This window comes from Chiloscyllium punctatum, chromosome 31, assembly GCF_047496795.1.
Source record: "Chiloscyllium punctatum isolate Juve2018m chromosome 31, sChiPun1.3, whole genome shotgun sequence".
Lineage (NCBI taxonomy): Eukaryota > Metazoa > Chordata > Chondrichthyes > Orectolobiformes > Hemiscylliidae > Chiloscyllium > Chiloscyllium punctatum.
Genome location: NC_092769.1, coordinates 43,470,881 through 43,491,660, shown reverse-complemented (window position 1 = coordinate 43,491,660; position 20,780 = coordinate 43,470,881). Strand labels below are relative to the sequence as shown.

At 49.5% G+C, this 20,780-nt stretch overlaps 1 long non-coding RNA gene across 1 annotated transcript in view; it reads right to left on the bottom strand.

Moving 5' to 3' along the window:
• Window positions 1-20,780, bottom strand: part of LOC140456949 (uncharacterized) — a 51,634-nt gene that overhangs the window by 25,623 nt on the left and 5,231 nt on the right. Inside the window, exon 3 of the long non-coding RNA XR_011953277.1 lies at window positions 4,417-4,551. This is a non-coding gene — a long non-coding RNA (uncharacterized lncRNA). The remainder of the gene's footprint in view (window positions 1-4,416; window positions 4,552-20,780) is intronic.

The window sequence follows — 20,780 nt, the reverse complement described above, 5'->3', positions numbered from 1 at the left end:
ATACAGGGACCTTGATGGACAAGTCCATAGATCCCCGAAGGTGTCAGCACAGGGAGACAGGGTGGGAAAGGCACCTCAACTGGGAGCGGGAGATGGACTCATATCCTGGTGGGGTGAATTGCTAGAGCTGCTTGAGAGGATATAACCCAGTCTGGCAGGATGTTGGACCTTAAATAAACGTAAGGCCAGAAAGAAGATTGAGGCAGGTACACAAGTTAAAGACAGGAATTTCAGCAGACAAAGCAGGCAAGAACATAGCAGGGAATGGGGGAAAACTGATTATTAAACTACATTTATTTCAATGCAAGGGGCCAGACAGCTAAGGAAGATGAACTCAGGGCATGGATTGGAACAGGGGACTGGGATATTATAGTTATTACAGAAACACAGCTGAGGGAGGGACAGGACTGACAGTTCATTGTTTCAAGGTAGAGATGCGACAGGAAGGGGAGGCAAGAGAGGACGTGTGGTGGTGGGTTTTGATTGCATGAATCATCCCAGCAGTACTTAGAGAGGATATTCCTGTAGGATCGCCCAGTGAAGCTATGTTAGTGGAACAGAGGAATAAGAATGGGTCATCACTTGAAGACGATCAGACTGCTGACCCCGAATAATCCGTGGCAGACTGAGGAACAAATATGTCGGGACATCTTAAATATCAACCATAATAATAGGGCTGTTATGGTAGGGTTTTTGAACTTTCCAAACCTAGACTGGGACTGCCAGTGTTCAGCGTTTGCAAGGGAGGAATTTGGTAATGGTGTTCCAGAAAACTCCCAATCAATATGTAAATGGCCTGAAAAGAGAAACCTGACCTCCCCTTGGGAAACAAGGTCGGGAAAGGGACTGAGATGTGAGTGGGAAAGCGTTTTGCCAAAGGGACCACAGTTCTAGTGGTTTGAAAACAGCTTTGGAAAAGGACAGGCCTGGTCTACAAGTGCAAGTTATAAAATGGAGCCTGACCAATCTTGATCGTATGAGCCAGGAACTTTCAAAATGTGATTGGGGAAGGGAATTATTTACAGGGAAAGGGAAGTTTGGCAAGTGAGAATATTTTAAAAGAGAGATAAACTGATCGATCAGCGCCAACATTTTCCTGTTTGTGTGTAGGTCAATGCTGACAGCATTCGGAAACACTGGCTGTCTATTAAGGGTCTGGCCAAGGAAAAGTGGGCACAAGTCATGTACAGCCAACTGGATCAAGGGAATCCCTGAGGATACACAGGGACTGTTGGAATACACTTTGAGGAGAAAACAGGAATGGAGAAAGGCTAAATGAAATAGCCTCAGCAGAGAAGGAAAGGGGAATCCAAAAGTGATTGTATCAGTATATTAAGAGTGCATAAGTAACTCAGGACAAAATAGTGTCCATTAAAGATCAATGAGGCCATCGATGTGTGGAACTGCAGGATATTTGCTAAGATCCTAAACAATTTTTTCACTCCAGAAATTACTATGGAGAAAGTCTGGGGAACTCAGGGAACAAGAGTAATACATTAGACCACAATTGGAGTTCTCTGCAATTCCAGTCTCTCTGCTACAGGAAGGATGTTGTGAAACTTGAAAGGGCTCAGAAAAGATTAACAAGATATTGCCCGGGTTGTTGCTGAATAAGCTGGGGTTACTGTCACTGGAGAATCGGAGACTGAGGGATGACCTTACAGAGGTCCTGATAGGAACATGAGGGGCATGGATAGGGTAAGCATTCAAGGCCTTTTCCCAGAAGTTGGGGAGTCCAAAACTAGAGGGTGAAGGTTAGAGGTGAATGGTTGACAGAGGGACTGAAGGGACAGCTTCTTCACACACATGGTGATGTGTGTATGGAATGAGCTGAGAGAGAAAGTAATGGACACTGATACCTTTTAAATGTTGTAATTGTATCTGGATGGGCATCTGAATAGTAAGGGTGTAGACGTAATTGGGCCAAATGCTGGAAAAGGGAATGGATTTATTTAGATCTTCTGGTAAGCCTGGACGAGTTGGGGACTGAAGGGTCTGTTTCTATGCTGTATATCTCTATGACCTGAACAGAGTGCATGTTATAAAAGAGGTGGTGCTGGAGGTTTTAAAACACAAGGCTATGGCAAGTCCCAGAACCTGATTAAGTGTATCACAGGACACTGTGGGATGCTGGGGAAGAAATTGTGGAGCCCCGAGCAAAGGTATGTGTACTACTGACAGCCATGTGTGATGGGCTGGCAGGCTGGAGGGTGGCATCATGGACAGTGAAGGAGGTTTTCTGAGATTACAAAGGGATCTTGATGGAGGGAGTGAATGGGCTGAAAAACTAGAGATGGAATTCAATCTGAATAAATACGAGGTAATGCATTTGGTAAAACAAACAAGGGTAGAGCTTATACAATTAATGTTCTGGCCTCGGTAAGTGTTTTAGTGCAGAGGGACCTCTGGGTTCAGGTACATAATTCTTGAAGTTTGCATCACAGGATGGATAAGACAGTGCTTGGCATGCCTGACTATTGCTCAGTCCATTGAGTGGAGGATTTGGGACGTCATGTTGAGATTGCACATATTTGTGAGGCCTGTTCTGCAATACTCTGTCCAGTTCTGTTCGCCCAGTTAACAGGGAGGATATTATTAAGCTGCAGAGGGTTCAGAAGAGATTTACCAGGATATTGCTGGGTATGGAAGGCTTGAGTTCGGAAAAATGGCTGGATAGGCTGAGTCTTTTTTCACTGGAGCCTGGAGGTTGAGACATGATGCTATAAAGGTTTATGAAATAAATGAGGTATATAGATCAATTTAATGGTAGTTGCCTTTTCCTCAGAATGGGGGAGTCTCAAGAGGAGGGGCCACATTTTTAAGGTTAGAGGAGAGAGATGTTCAAAAAAAAGATATGGGGCAATTTGCTACACAGAGGGTGGTTTGAGTGTGGAATGTACCTCCTGAGAAAGGGTTGATGTGGGTACAATTACAACATTTAAAAGATATTTGGATAAACAGGTGAATAGGGAAGGGTTGGAGTGATATGGGCCAGCAACAGGCAGCTGGGAAGAGTTCAGTTTTAGATGATGGTGGGTATCAACTGAAGGGTCAGTTTCCATGCTGTATGGCTCTATGGCAAGAATATGGTTTGATTCCATTATTGAAGAAAGGATCAGGGCTGGGTCCACTGATGGGCATCATCGACATAAACGATTTGGTTGAAAATATAGGAGTGATTGTGGGAAAGTTTGTTGATGATCAAATGAATCGTGTAGTGGGCAGTAAATATGGTTATCAAAGGGGATCTTGACCAACTGGGCCAGTGGGCCAAGGAATGAAAGATGGAGTTTAATTCAGGTGTTGGATTTTGTTAAGACAAATCAGGGAGGACTAATACAGTTAATGGAAGGGTTCTGGGCAGGGTTGTTGAACAGAGAGAGAGAGAGAGAGACCAGGGGGTGCAAGTTACATTGTTCCTCGGAAGTGGCATCACAGGAGGACAGGGTGGGGAAAGCGACATTTGGCACATTTGCTGACATTGGCCAGCACTTTGTTACATACGTTGGAGATATTTGTAACATTGTCCTAAATATTTCCCTTGGGCAGAGGAGGCCACGGGGTGACCCTAAGAATGGTGAATAACCAAGGGTAGGTGAGTCCAAAACTAGAGGGTATAAACAGGAGTTGAGAGAGCAAGGATTTAAAGAGGGAGCTGAGGGGGAACATTATCCACAGAGGATGGTGCATAGACGGAACAGCCTGCCTCAGGCACATGGGAGAAACAAGAACAATGACAACACGGAAAAGAATTTGGGCATGTAGATGGAGAGGAGAAGGTTTGAAGAGATAAGGGCCAAATGCAGGCAAATGAGACTCATTCAGTTTAGGTAACATGGGCAGCATTGAGGAGTTGGACCACAGGTTCTGTTTCCGTGCTGTATCACTCTATATCCAGCTAAAGCGGATTAGTGTACCAAAATAAGACATGTTGTAGACACTGAAGCAAGTTACAGCAATGGGGATGGTAGTCTAGAATGCAGTACATTTCAAATCTGTGGAGGGACTATCAGGAAGGGAGGAAGTTCCAGGGACAGGGACTATTGTAGGAGTTAAAAATGACTGAAGACACTGGTGCACAAGCCATGCCACAGATACAGTGTTGCAGAGTAGTGAGTCTTAGTACAGTGTTGGAGGGAGAACACAGAACAGAAAGATCCCAGGCAGCATTCCCAACTCTCGTTGGAGGCCTACTCTCCCCTCTGTTGTACTGATGCTCACTAAGACAGCACAGGACTGGATTGATAACTATGAACTCCCGATGCTGTCTCAGTGCAACAAAAGTTAAAGTAGATGTGGTGATTGAGTCTGGGGTGCGTCTATACTGTGCTCCCCATCCAGCACTGTATCTATGTCATGTCTTGTTAGCGATGTTTGGAGCCCTCTCATTGCTCCCTGCTCTGTGCACTATCTTACCTCACTGCAGGATTTATTGGAGGCTCCAGATCTCCCTTCCCTTTGTCTCTCTGGCTGACCAACCATCTTCAATGGGGTGATGGATGAGACACACAGCAGTTGGGAAGTCGATTAAGTCAGCAGCTTCCTGAGTACCTACAGGAGACAGAGAGATAGACATAATGGGAAATTAGACTGATGCAGTGAGGGTTACACAAGGAGAATGGAAATGAACCCCACAGACATCTGGAAAATCCCAAACTCCATCCCTGGCCTGTGCTGTTGTGTCTCTCTGGAGTGGAGAATTCTGTTAGCTCAGGATCTGGAGTAACTGCAAGAGTGAGAGACGCTGACAGAGGCAGCAATTAGATCCACACAGTGAGGGATAACACATGGAGAGAGACTGAGTGATATCACTGGAGTGCTGGAAGACTTCAGGATCACACAGTCATGTTGGAAGAACGGGTTTAGCTTCATGTATCCGTGCTCAGGGATGAGCAACCAGTGAGCAGGCGAAGTGATGGCCTAGTAACATTATTGTTAGGGCATTTATCCAAAACCTCAGCTAATGTTCAGGGGAGGCAGGCTTGAATCCCATCATAAGATATGGTGGAATTTAAAATCAATAATTTTAAAAATAGCAATTAACAATCCATAGACAAATATGAAACCATTGCTGGTGTACAAATATCACAATCCCTTAGACTAGATTCCATAGAGTTTGGAAACAGGCCTTTCGGCCCAACCAGTCCACGTCAACACTCCGAAGAGTAACCCACTCAGACCCATCGCCCTTGACCTAATACACCTAACATTATGAGCAATTTAGCATGGCCAATTCACCTGACCTACGTGTCTTTGGACTTTGGGAGGAAACCGGAGCATCTGGAGGCAACTCACGCAGACACGTGGAGAATGTGCAAACTCCACACAGTCGCCCGCGGCTGGAATCGAACCTGGGACTCTGGTGCTGTGAGGCAGGAGTGCTAATCACTGAGCCACCGTGCCGCCCACTTGTCGTTTCGACAACGAGATCTGATCATCCTCATGTGGTCTGCACGACATACCCACAGCAAAGTGTTTACCTCTCAATTACCCTCTGAAATGGCCAAGCACGTTACTCAGCTTATGGGCAGCTAGGGCTGGGCAATAAAGGCTGGTCAGCCAGAGACACCCACATCCCCTACCTGATTTATAAAAAAACAAATTCATTAGGATGGTCCCACTGGAACTGCGCTGGGACCAGTATCCTGGCTAATCATGTCAGTAGGTTTAAGGACAGGGCTTTAAACTGACAGAGAGGATGCAGGGACAGGGTTCAGGTCAAAGGAGCTTTCCAAATCCAAAGAGAAAAGGTGGAGCATCGGAACAGCACGGGGATGTGGCCATAGACAAGCAGGAAGGAACAGAATGGGACAGCGATTCACCAAAACTGTGCATCAGTGAATCGGATTGTGACAGGAAATTCTGGGAAAGAGTAAGTTATGTTTTTTTTGAATGGACGAAGTCTCAACAATAAGGCAGATGGATTTCTGACACAGAGATAGAAGAAATTTAGACACCAGAGAGATATGGTTACAGGATGAACAAGAGTTGGACATAAATATTTTGCAGAAACTCAGGCAAAATGGACGACGCTAACAATATTGGGGAACAAAGGCATTACAGAGAAAGCATTTGGCCTCAGATCATGAAGTAGAGTCAGTCTGAATATAAATTCTGGCTACTACTTGCCAAGGACACAAGCAGCAGAACAGTTTTAGTCACTGAACAGCATTCCATTGCTCATCACTGCATTACACAGGAACTCATTGGAATTTTTTGACAAACACATTGTGATAATTTTGGAAAACTTCAATATTTGTATAATCTGGGACAATCACACAGTCAACAGTGATATTGGAAGAGGAGTTCAGAGATTATTTTTTTTCAGCGTTTCTTTGAAAAACACATTGTGCAACTGGCTAGGGACATAACTCTCGCAGAGCGACCATGTGATGAAACTTAGTGAATGAGTAATGTCACCTGGAGAGATCCTTTGGGAAATTGTGATAAAGTGCAGTTTAAAGAATTTTAAAGTTGTAAAGTGAATCAAAGAAAGGACAAGCTACAACTAGAAACAAAAATATCCAATTACATGTGTGTGAGAGGAGAACTGACCAAGGTAAACAGGCTAAACAGACTGAGACATGTGTCTGTAAATGAACAGTGGAAAACATTTGAAGGAACAGTGTAAAACACTCAACAAAAGGACACTCCATTGAAACAGTAAACACCTCAGCAAGAAATTCCCACTGATCCCTCACTCAGGACAAAATTGATCATATTCGATTATGAGGCTGAGAAGATCACTACAAAATGCTTAAAATCCTGAAGTGAGAGTATGCTTTAGGAGTAAATGTTAATGGATTGGAATGGGTCTGCTCGCAGGAGGAGGGCTGTGGGAAGGGGAACCACGGTCAGGGTTCATTGACACAATAGGAACAGGGAGAGGTGAAGTTGCTGGAGGTGGTGAGAGTGATACAGAGAGTGGTCAGGGCCTGAACGGTGTTACAAAGCCAGTACGGATTGCTGCAGCTGGAGGGGTTTGCAGAGGTTGGGAGGGACATATGTATTTGTATTTATTCATTCATGGGATGTGGGTGTCACTGATTGGACTAACATTCTTTGACCCCTGTGCTAATTACCCAGAGCGTAGCTCAGAGTCAGCCATATTGCTGTGGGTCTGGAGTCACATGTCGGCCAGACCAGGTTAGAATATTGGATGTCCTTCCCTAAAGGAGGTTAGTGAACTAGATGAGTTCTTCCTACTGATCAACAATGTTTTATGGTGGCCCCACCAATGTATTTTACAGCCACAACATGACATCCCAACTCTTGCTCTTAATGCTCTCTCCAATGAAGGTAACCATCCCAAACGCCTGCTTCACCAGCCTGTCTACCTGGGACACCACTTTCAAAGAACTGTGTACCTGCATCCCTGGGTCACTGACTGATAACACTACCCAGTGCCCGAACATAAACTGTACAAGTCCCACCCTGGTTTGTTTAACCAAAATGGAACACTTCACCTTTATCTAATTAAACTCCATCTGCTATTCTTCAGCCCACTATCCCAGCAGTAGTGTTCATCTTGTTGTATTATATATAATATTCTCCACTAACCACTTTACCACGAATGTCAGTGTCACCCATGAAGCTTACTTACCAGGAAACCAATATTCCCATCCAAACCATTTATCCAAATAACAAACAACAGTGGACCCACTACACCGCTGGTCACATACCTCCAGTCAGAAAAACATGTCCCCCTTCACCCACTTGGCTCCTACCATCAAGTCAGAAAAACCACATGTCTCCCATCAGCCTCTGTCTACAGCCATCAAGCAAACTTTGTATCCAGTTCACTAGCTCCTCCTGAATGCCATATTCTTTTTGCACTAATCTGAGCTTATTACCCAGTTTACCAGAGAGAACATAGAACACAGACCAGTTCAGCCCAAGACCCTTCGGCCATGATTTCATGCAAACCTTTTATCCAACTGTAAGATCAAACTAACCTACATACCCTTCAATTTACTATTATCCATGTATCTGTCCAAGAGTCTATTAAATGTCCCGGATGTATCTAATTTTACTACCACCACTGGCAGTGCATTCCAACCACCTACCATTCTCTATCCTCTTATCCATCCTCCAATCACCTTAAAATTACACCCCCTTGTAATGGACATTTATGCCATCTGAGGAAAGGTCTCTGACTATTCACTCTCTCTGTTTCTCTCATCACCTTGTTCACCTCTACCAAGTCGCCCCACCCCCTTCTTCACTCCAATGAGAAAAGCCTTAGCTCCCTCAAACTTTCTCCATAAGAAATGCCCTCCAGGACAGGCAGCATCCTGGTAAATCTCCTGTGTACGCTCTCTAAAACTTGCACATCCTTCCTGTAAAGAGGGGACCAGAATTGAACACAATATTCCACGTGTGGTCTCACCAGGTCGCTATAAAGATGCAGTAAAAGCTCACGGCTCTTAAAATCGATCCCCTTGCGAAGGAAAGCCAACGCAACATATACCTTTTTAACAAACCTACCAACGTGCGTGGTGATTTTGACATGGACATGGACCCCACGATCTCTCTGTCGCTCCGCACTGCCAGGTATTCTGCCTTTCACCCCATATTCTGTATTCAAATTCAACCTTCCAGAATGAATTACTTCACACATTTCCATATTGAAATCCATCTGCCACTTCCAGCCCAGCTCTGCGTCCTGTCAATGTCCCATTGCAACCTACAACAGCCCTCCACATTACCCACGGCTCCACCAACCTTAGTGTGATTGGCAAACTTACTAACCCACTCTCGAACATCCACATCCAAGTCATTTATAAAAATCACAAAGAACAGAGTCCCAGAGCTGATTGTTACAGAACCCCACTGGTCACTGAGCTCCAGGCTCAATACTGTCCATCTGCTGCCATACTCTGTCTTCTCTGGGCCATCCAATCCTGTATCTAGACAGACAGATTTCCCTGCATTCAAAATCATCCTTCTTTTCTGAATGAGCCATCAATGTATTCTACCATATCCTCAAAGAATTCAATAAGGTTTGTGAGGCATGACCTACCCCTCACAAACCCATGCTATCTCTAATTTAACTATGTCTTTCCAAGTAGTCTTAAATCCTGTCTTTAGAGTCCTCACCAATAATCTGCCCAACACAGACATACGACCAAATCTGTAATTCCCAGAATTCTACCTCCGTAATATGGTCCAGACTCTACAAATCTTCCCTCCTCTGCCATGTTCCCCAGAAGGGCACTGGAGGATGGTGGGGGTTACAGAGATAGAGAGGCCTATCAGGAGAGGAGGATTTTGCAGACATTAGGAGGTTTGCAGTGCCAAAAGGAGGCTTCAGTAATTGTGAGGTTTCATGGTGATGAAGGCATTTGAGGAGGGAGGGAGGGAGGATTGTAGGGAAATGAGAGGTTTCACAGTTTAGGTGCTTTGTTAGGACTGTAAGAGGTTACTGAGTTGGGGGGGGTGTAAGCACTGGTGGATATTACAGAAACATGTGGCTTTGGTTACAATGGCAGGAAGAGGATTCAGGAAGCTGGAGAGTATGGGGTCTGAACGAGGTCACACAGAGAAGACGGACCATAGAGCCACAGGAGGTTACAGAAATGTGGAGAGCTATAGGACCTGCAGGAGTTCATGGAGTGGGAATGTTGGGAGGGATGGAGAAGCTTACAGCGAGGGAAGGACACACACACGCAAATCGAGGGAGGGGACTCACACAGCAAGGAAGGGACACGCATACAGCGAGGGAGGGACACGGACACACACAGCAAAGGGGGGCATGCATACGCACACACACACAGACACAGCGAGGGAAGGACACGCACACACAGTGAGGGGAGGACATGCACACACAGAGTGAGGGACTCACACATGAGGGAGGGACACACGCACACAGTGAGGGAGGGACACACACACACAGCGAGGGAAGGACGCGCACACACAGACACACACACAGTGAGTGAGGGACACGCACAGACACACAGCGAAGGGGAACACAGACACAGCAAGGGAGAGACATGCACACACACAGCAAGAAAGGGATACGCACACACAACGAGGAAGAGACACACGCACACAGCAAGCAAGAAAGGGATACGCACACACGAGGAAGAGACGTGCACAAACACAGTGAGGGAGAGACACGCACACACAACGAGGAAAAGGCACGCATACATCGAGTGAGGGGCACACACACATCGAGTGAGGGATACACACAGCGAGGGAGACACACACACAGAGCGAGGGAGGGACACACAAACACACACACACACAAACACACACAGCGAGGGAGGGACACGCACAGACACGCAGTGAAGGGACACACACAGCGAGGAAGGGACACGCACAGACGCAGTGAGGGAAGGACATGCACACACAAAGTGTAGGAGGGACACGCAAACACAGAGAGGGAGGGACACGCAAATACAGAGAGAGGGAGGGACATGCTCACACACAGCGAGGGAGGGAAACGCATACACACACCGCGAGGGGGAGGGAATGTACACACAAATTGAGAGGGGGCACACACACGCAAAGCGAGGGGGGGACACGCACAAATACACACAGTGAGGGGGATACATGCGACACACAGCGAGGGAGGGATACACACGCAAAGCGAAGGAGGGACATGCAAACACACAGTGAGGGGAATACAGGCAGACACTCAGCAAGAGAGGGACACACACACACACACACACTGTGAGGGACGGGGACACACACACACAGCGAGGGAGGGACACACACACAGCGAGGGAGGGACACACACACACACTGAGGGATGGGGACACACACACAGCGAGGGAGGGACGCGAACATACACACAGTGAGGGGGATACACGCAGTCACACAGCGAGGGAGGGACACACACACACACACATACAGCAAGGGACGGGGACACACACATGCAAAGCGAAGGAGGGACAGGCACACATATACACACACACACACATAGAGCAAGGGAGAGACGCGCACACACAGGAGGAAGGGACAAACACAATGCAGATACACAATGATGGGCATATGCACAAAGAGCAAGGGAGGGACACACACACACACACACACACACACACACACACACACACAAGGGACGGACACACACTCACAGAGCAAGGGAGTGACACGCGCACACACAGCTAGAGGCAAACACACACACACAGCAAGGGAGGCACACGCGCGCGCGCGCACACACACACACACAGTGGGAGTGACTCGCAGTAAGGGAGGGACACACACACATACACAGCGCGAGGGAAGGACACTCACATACACTGCAAGAGGGACACACATACTCACAGCAAGAGGGGGACACGTACACACAGCGAGGGAAGAACACGCATATGCGCAAGCATAAAATTACAGACACACAGCAAGAGAGGGGCACGCACACACACAGCCAGTGAGGGACATGGACAAACACACACACACACACACACACACACAGAGCAAGAGAGGGACACACGCACATACATCGAGGAGGATACACATGCACACATAGCGAGGGAGGGCCACACACACACATGCACAGCAAAAGACACACACACACAGAGCAAGGGGGTAACTCACACATACACAGTGAGGGAAGAACACGCGCACACACACAGCAAGGGAGGGACACACACACACACACACACACACACCGACAGCGAGAGAGCAAAATGTGCATTAGGAAGCACACAATCACAGACACACACAGCGAGGGAGGGAGGGACAAACACACGCGCGCACACACACAGCAGGGGAGGGACACGCGCATGAGGAAGCAAACAAACACAGACACACACAGCGAGAGAGGGAGACACACACACAGTCAGGGGGAACATGCATACACAGCGAGGGAGGGACACACACAGAGAGCAAGAGAGGGACATGCGCACACAAAGCTAGGGGGGAGACATGCTCACACAACGAGGGAGGGCCAAGTACACATGCACGCACGCGCGCGCGCGCACGCACACACACACACACACACACACACACAGCGCGGGGGAAGGGACACACACACAGAGAGGGAGGTACACGCAGCGAAGGGACACACACACAGACACAGTGAGGGAAGGATATGCACGCGCACATACACAGAGAGCGAGGGATATACACACACAGTGAGGGAGGGACACACACAGAGCGAGGGAGGGACACGCTGAGACACACAGCGAGGGAGGCAGCATGGACACACACAGCGTGGGAGGGACATACACACACACAGCAAGGGAGCGACATGCGCACACATAGCGAGGGAGGGACACACAGCGAAGGAGGGACAAGCACACACACACCGTGAGGGGGAGGGCATGTGCACACAAATTGAGAGGGGACACACACACACGCAAAGCGAGGCAGGGACATGCACAAATACACACACATACACAGCGATAGAGGGACACGCACATACACACAGTGACGGGATTACATGCAGACACACGGTGAGGGAGGGACACACACAGCGAGGGACAGGGATACACACATGCAAAGCGAAGGAGGGACACGCACGCATACACAAACACAGAGCAAGGGAGGGACATACACACACACACGCACACACACAGCGAAGAAGGGACACGCAGAGATACACTCATCACACACACACACACACACACACACACACACACACACACACACACACACGGAGCAAGAGAGGGACACGCACACGCACAGTGAGGGAGGGACACACGCACACAGCAAGGGGGGACATGCACTCACACAGCGAGGGGGATACACACAAAGAGCAAGGGAGGGGGACACATACAAACACACACAGCGTGGGGAGAAGCGCACACACAGTGAGGGGGATATACACAAAGTGCAATGGAGGGACACACATACACACACAGAGACAAGGGACGCGCACACACACACACACAAAGAGCGAGGGAGTGACACGCGCACACACTGCAAGAGGGACACACATACTCACAGCAAGAGGGACACACACAAAGAGCAAGAGAGGGACACTCACAAACACAGCAATGGGGAGACACATGCACACATAGCAAGGGAGGGCCATGCACGCATGCGCACAGCAAGATGGACACACACACACACACACAGCAAGGGAGGGATACGCGCACACACAGCCAGGGCGGGATATGCACACACAGTGAGGGAGGGTCACACGCAAACACACACACACACACACACACGGCGAGGTGGAGACACATGCACACACAAAGCGATGGAGGGACACGCACACAGCGAGGGACTGGGACACACACGCAAAGCAAAGGAGGGACACGCAAACACACACACAGTGAGGGGGATACATGCAGACAGACAGCGAGGGAGGGGCACACACTGCGAGGGACAGGGACACACATGCAAAGCGAAGGAGGGACACACACAGACACACACACACAAACACAGAGCAAGGGAGAGACGCGCACACACAGTGAGGAAGGGACAAACACACACACTTATAATGAGGGGAATACACTCAGACACATAGTGAGGGAAGGACACGCACACACCGCAAAGGGGTGACAAGCACACACATGTCGAGGGGGAGGGCATGTACACAGAAATTGAGAGGGGGCACGCACACACAGCGAGAGAGGGCATACACAGCGAGAGGGGACACACACAGACACGGCAAAGGTGGGACACGCGCACACAGCAAGCTGGTCACACACACACACACACACACACACACACACACACACACACACAAGGGATGGACACATACACGCAAAGCGAGAAAGTGACACGCACAGATACATACACACACAAACACAGAGCAAGGGAGGGACATGCACACAAGGGACAGACACACACACGCAAAGCGAGGGAGGGACACGCACAGATACACACACACAAACACAGAAACATAGAGCAAGGGACAGACGTGTGCACACACAGCGAGGGAGGGACACAAACACACAGCGAGGGAGCGACATACAAACATACACAGTGAGGGGGTTACCAGCAGACACACAGCGAGGGAGGGATACACACACACAAACACACACATATATAGCGAAGGAAGGGACACACACATTACAAGGGGGTGGGCATGTGCACAGAAATTGAGAGGGGACACACACACACAGCGAGAGGGGACATGCACAGACATGGCAAGGGAGGGACACGCGCACACAGCAAGGGGGGACACGCACTCACACACACAAGGGTCGGACACACAAAGCGAGAGGGGTTCACGCACACACATACACACACAGAAACACAGCGCAAGGGAGGGACGTGCACACACAAACACAAGGGATGGACACACACGCGCAAAGCGAGGGAGGGACACGCACACATACACAAACACAGAGCAAGGGATGGAGATGCACACACGCACACAAGGGATGGAAACACACACGCAAAGCGAGGAAGGGACACGCACAGCGAGGGAGGCATACGCGCTCACATAGCGAGGGGGGGACACGCGCGCGCACACACACAAGCACACAGACACACACACATACAAACACACACAACGAGGGAGGGACAAGGCACACACACGGCGAGGGGCAGGGCATGTGTACAGGAATTGAGAGGGGGCACGCACACACAGCGAGAGGGGACATGCACAGACACAGCGAGGGAGGGACACGCACACACAGTGAGGGGAGACCATGCACTCACACAGCGAGTGGAGAAGTGCACACACAGTGAGGGGGATATACACAAAGTGCAATGGAGGGACATACACACACAAAGAGCGAGGGAGTGACACGTGCACACATAGCTGGAGGGACACACACACAAAAAGCAAGAGTGGGACACGCACATACACTGCAAGAGGGACACACATACTCACAACAAGAGGGACACGCGCATGCACAAGCACACACACAGAAACACACACAGCGAGAGAGAGAGAGAGACACACACACACAGCGAGAGAGGGACAGGCGCACACACAGCCAGGGAGGGACATGGACACACAGCGAGGGAGGGTCACACACAAACACACACACACACACACAGCAAGAGAGGGATTCGCGCACACACGAGGTGGAGACACATGCACACGCAGCAAGGGAGGGCCACGCACACACACGCACAGCAAGAGGGACACACACCCATACACACACACAGAGCAAGTAGGGGAAACTCACACATACACAGCGAGAGAGGGACACACACACACACACACACACACACACAGATACAGCGAACGGGGATACGCGCGCGCACACACACACACACAGAGGAGGACCCGCACACTCACAGCGTGGGAGAGAAACACATTTACACACACACACACACACACACACACAGAGGGAGGGACATGCACGTAAACACAGGCCCAGAGCGAGGGAGGGATGCGTACACACACACAGCGAGGGAGGGACACACACGCAGCGAGGGAGGGAAACACACATACACAGCAAGGGAGGGATACGCACACACAGGGAAGGAGGGACAAGCAGACACACAGCAAGGGGAAGGGCATGTGCACAGAAATTAAGAGGGACACACGCACACACAGCGAGATAGGACATGCACAGGCACAGCGAAGGAGGGACACACGCACACACAGTGAGGGGGGACATGCACTCACACACCGAGGGGAGATGCACACACACAGTGAGGGGGATATACACAAAGAGCAAGGGAGGGACACACACACACAGCAAGGGAGTGACACGTGCACACACAGTGAGAGAGGGACATGCGCACACAGCGAGGGAGGGACATGCACATACACATGACACACACATACATAGCAAAAGGAAGGACACGCGCACATACACACAGCGAGGGGGGACATGCATACTCACAGCAAGGAAGGGAGACGCACACACAGAGCGAGAGAGAGACACATACACACAACGCGAGGGAGTGACACACACGCAACCAGCAAGTGAGGGACACACACAAACACATACCGTGAGTGTGTGACATACACACACACACTGAGCAAGGGACACACGCAACAAGGGAGGGACTTGCTGAAACATGCAGAGGGAGGAACATGCACACGCAGAGCGAGGGAGGGACACGCGCACACACAGCGAGAGGGGGACACGCGCACACACAGTGAGGGGGACACGCGCACAGACAGCGAGGGAGGAACATGCGCACACACAGCGAGGGGGACACGCGCACACACAGCGAGGGGGACACGCGCACACACAGCGAGGGGGACACGCGCACACACAGCGAGGGGGACACGCGCACACACAGCGAGGGGGACACGCGCACACACAGCGAGGGGGACACGCGCACACACAGCGAGGGGGACACGCGCACACACAGCGAGGGGGACACGCGCACACACAGCGAGGGGGACACGCGCACACACAGCGAGGGGGACACGCGCACACACAGCGAGGGGGACACGCGCACACACAGCGAGGGGGACACGCGCACACACAGCGAGGGAGGGATACGAACACACACGCACAGCAACAAGGACACACACACAGAGCAAGGGGGAAAACTCACACACACACAAAGCGAAGGAGAGACACGCACACATACAAAAAGTGAGGGTGGGACCACACACACACACACACACCGACAGTGAGGGAGCAACATGTGTATGAGAAAGCACACAAACACAGACACACACAGCAAGAGAGGAACATGCACACACACAGCTAGGGAGGGACACACACACACACACACAGACAGCTAGGGAGGGACACACAGATACAGTAGGGGAGCGACATGCGCATGAAGAAGCACACAAACACAGACATATACAGCGAGAGGGAGACACACACACACACAGCCAGGGAGGGACACACACAGACACACACACAGCGAGGGAGGGACACACACACTCACAGCGAGGGAGGGACACACACACTCACAGCGAGGGAGGGACACACAGACACTCACAGCGAGGGAGGGACACACAGACACACAGACACACACACACACACTCGAGGGAGGGACACACGCGCACATACACACTGCATGAGGGACACACACATCAAAAGCGACAAGCACACAGTGAGAGAGTGACACGCGCACACACGCACACACACACTCACACAGCAAGGGAGGGACACACAGACACATACTGAATGAGAGATACGCATACACACACATTCAGAGTGAGGGGAGGACACCCTCACACACAGCAAGAGTGAGGGGACACACACACACACAAAGTGAGGGAGGGAGACACGCAGACATACGCACAAACACACACACACAGTGAGGGAGGGACACGCACACACAGTGAGGAGAGTTACACACACACACACAGAGTGAGGGAAGGGGACACACATGCATACACACACACAAACACAGAACAATGGAGGGACACGCGCACACACAGTGATCTGTCTCCTCGGACGTGTAATCGTCCAGCTCTCACTCCAGTCTGCTCCCTCACAGGGTCACCGTCTCTGTGACTCCCAGGTACAACTAGGCCTCGATCCTCAGTGCGGATTTATATTCTCCCAGGTGTGAGTCAGCCTCAAGCTCCTGCTCCAAGTTGCTCCCTCACATGGTCCCTCCCTCTGTGACTCGGTGCTGATTTCGAGCCTCCTGCTCTGCTTTTTATCCAAATCCAAGTCCCAGTCGGCCTTGACCCTCGCTGCTGATTTATATTCTCCCGGTTTGTGCTGCACTCGCTCAGGTTCTCTCCCCTTGTGACTCCCAGGGAATGGTAGGCCTCAAGCCTCAGCTGAGATTTATAGCATCCCATTCCGCACTGCTCTCTTACAGGATCGCCGTTGTACCTGGAAGACAGTGGGAAAGAGGAGGATTAGACAGAGCAGAGGGTGTTACAGTGATTGAGGGAGCTGTAGGGGATGGAACAGGTTATCTGGGGAGCTAGGCTGACCTACAGTAACTAAAGAACGTTACTGGAAGATACAGCGAGAGTTGCAGACATTGAAGAAGGCAAGGGAAATAGAGAGATAGTGGCTTGTTCATGACGGAGCTTTGTAGAGTCCAAAGGGCTTCAAAGTTTGTGAGAAGATTTGTAGCACGGGTGCTCGTTGTTGTGGTTCTGTTCGCCGAGTTGGGAATTTGTGTTGCAGACGTTTCGTCTGTCGAGGTGACATTCTCAGGGAGCCTCCTGTGAAGCGCTTCTGTGACGTTTCCTCCAGCATTTATAGTGATTTGTATCTGCCACTTCTGGTTGTCAGTTCCAGCTGTCCGCTGCAGTGGCCGGTATATTGGGTCCAGGTCGATGTGTTTATTGATTGAATCTGTGGTTGAGTGCCATGCCTCGAGGAATTCCCTGGCTGTCCTCTATTTGGCTTGTCCGATAATAGTAGTGTTGTCCCAGTCGAAATCACGTTGCTTGTCATCTGCGTGTGTGGCTACTAAGGATAGCTGGTCGTATCGTTTCGTGGCTCGTTGGTGTTCATGGATGCGGATTGTTAGCTGTCTTCCTGTTTGTCCGATGTAGTGTTTTGTGCAGTCCTTGCATGGGATTTTGTACACTACATTGGTTTTGCTCATGCTGGGTATCGGTCCTTCATCCTGATGAGTTGTTGTCTGAGAGTGGCTGTTGGTTTGTGTGCTGTTATGAGTCCTAGTGATCGCAGTAGTCTGGCTGTCAGTTCCGAAATGTTCTTGATGTATGGTAGTGTGGCTAGTCCTTTGGGTCGTGGCATGTCTTCATTCCGTTGTCTTTCCCTGAGGCATCTGTGGATGAAATTGCGTGGAGTTTGACCCCACCCCACAGCTCACCAATAGGATAAACAACACACTGAGAAACCTACAAAAAAAAACGGACAGATAACCAGGTTTGACCTACAGAGAATGAAACCTGAAAGCAACAACACCCCCAGATTCTATGGACTACCTAAAGTGCACAAACCAGACATCCCACTCAGACCCATAGTATCACTCCCAGGGACACCATCACACAAACTGGCTAAAGAACTACAGCAGAAACTGAAACACCTGATCAGCAGATCCAGACACTCTGTACAATCAACACAGGAATTCTTGGACATCATCAGAAATATACACATGACAAGGAAGAAACTATGGTCTCATTCGATGTAACGGCACTGTTCACCTCTATCGACCAAACCCTAGCCAGAGAAACAATAGCCAACTTGCTGGACATACAGAACAGACAACAGGACGGTGAACCTATCAACAAAGACGGCATACTCAAATGACTGGACCTGTGCCTCACAACACACTTTACATTCAACAACAAAATATATGAACAAATCAACGGCACCCCCATGGGCTCACCCATCTCTGGACTCATAGCAGAAGCGGTAATGCAAAGGTTAGAACAAACAGTCTTACCACAAATTCACCCCAAACTCTGGGTCAGATATGTGGATGACACCTTTGTAATCATTAAAAACACAGAAATAGAGAACACACACTGGATCATCAACGCCACACTCACAGGAATCCGATTCACTAGAGAAGAAGAAAAGGACAACCAACTCCCATTCCTAGACGTGATGATACAGAGAACACCGAACGGAGAATTCACCACAAAGGTTTACAGGAAAGCCACACACACAGATCAAGTCCTAAACTAGGAAAGCAACCACCCCAACACACACAATAGAAGTTGCATCAAGACACTGTTCAAAAGGACCACAACACGCTGCAGTACACCAGAACTGCAAAAAAGAGGAAGAAGAACACCTATACAATGTATTCGCCAAAAACGGATACCCCCACAATTTCATTAGGGATTGTCTGTATGGATTTGCTTGACGACTGTCCTCTGATATTGATGAGGGCAGTGCAGATGATGTGGTTTATATGGAGTTCATTACATTTTGACAAGGTCCCACACGGAAGGCTGGTCCAAAAGGGAAGATCCCATGGGATCCAAGGTAAGTTGGTAAATTGGCTCCTCAATTGGTGGAGGGTTGGTTTTGTGATTGAAAGCCTTTATCCAGCGGGTGTACCACAGGGATCTGTGCAGGAGCCATTGCTGTTCCTTATGGGCATTAATCACTCGGATGTGAAAGCAGAAGGTAACATTAGTAGGTTTGCAGATAACATGAAAGGTGAGGGTGTTGTCCACAGTGAGGGAGATGGACTCAGGCTGCAGTCTGATATCGATCAGATGATAAACTGAGAAGAGTAATGGCAGATGGAGTTTACTTCTGACCACTGTGAGGTAATGCACTGTGGGAAGTCTAATCTGTGAATGATATACATCATGAATGGTCGGTCCTCCTGGAGTACTGAGGAATACAGGGACCTTGGTGGGCAAGTCCCTGGATGTCTGAAGGTGTCAGCACAGGTAGACAGGGTGGGGAATACACCTGAACTGGGAGCAGGAGGGGGACCCACATCCTGGTGGGGAACATTGCTGGAGCTGCTCGAGAGGATTTAAACCCCAAAGAGTCGTAAGGCCAGAAAGAAAGTTAAAGCTGGTACAAATGTTCAAGAGAGCAATATAAGTCGACAAGGCAGGCAAGAACATAGCAGACAATTAGGGAAAACTGGTGGATTAAACTACAGTTATTTCAATGCAAAGGGCCAGACAGATAAGGCAGATGAACCCAGAGTATGGATGGGAACATGGGATTGGGATACCATAGATATTACAGAAACACAGCTGAGGGAGCAACAGGAGCAGCAGCTCAATGTTCCGGAGACAGATACTACAGGAAGGATAGAACAGGAGGGAGAACAGGAGAAGAGCTGGTGGGTTTGATTGGGGGAAACATCCCAGCAGTACCTCGAGGGAGGATTCATGTAGGATCGCCCAGTTAAACGATATTCGTGGAACTGAGAAATAAAAATTGGTCATTAGTTTTCTACGGTCGGACTATAGTGATAGGCAATGGGAGATGAAGGAGCAAATATGTCAGGAGATTTCAGATAACTCTTAGAATAATAGGGTTGTAATGATAGGGGATCTTAACCGTCCCAATCCTGGACTGGGATTGCTACTAAGT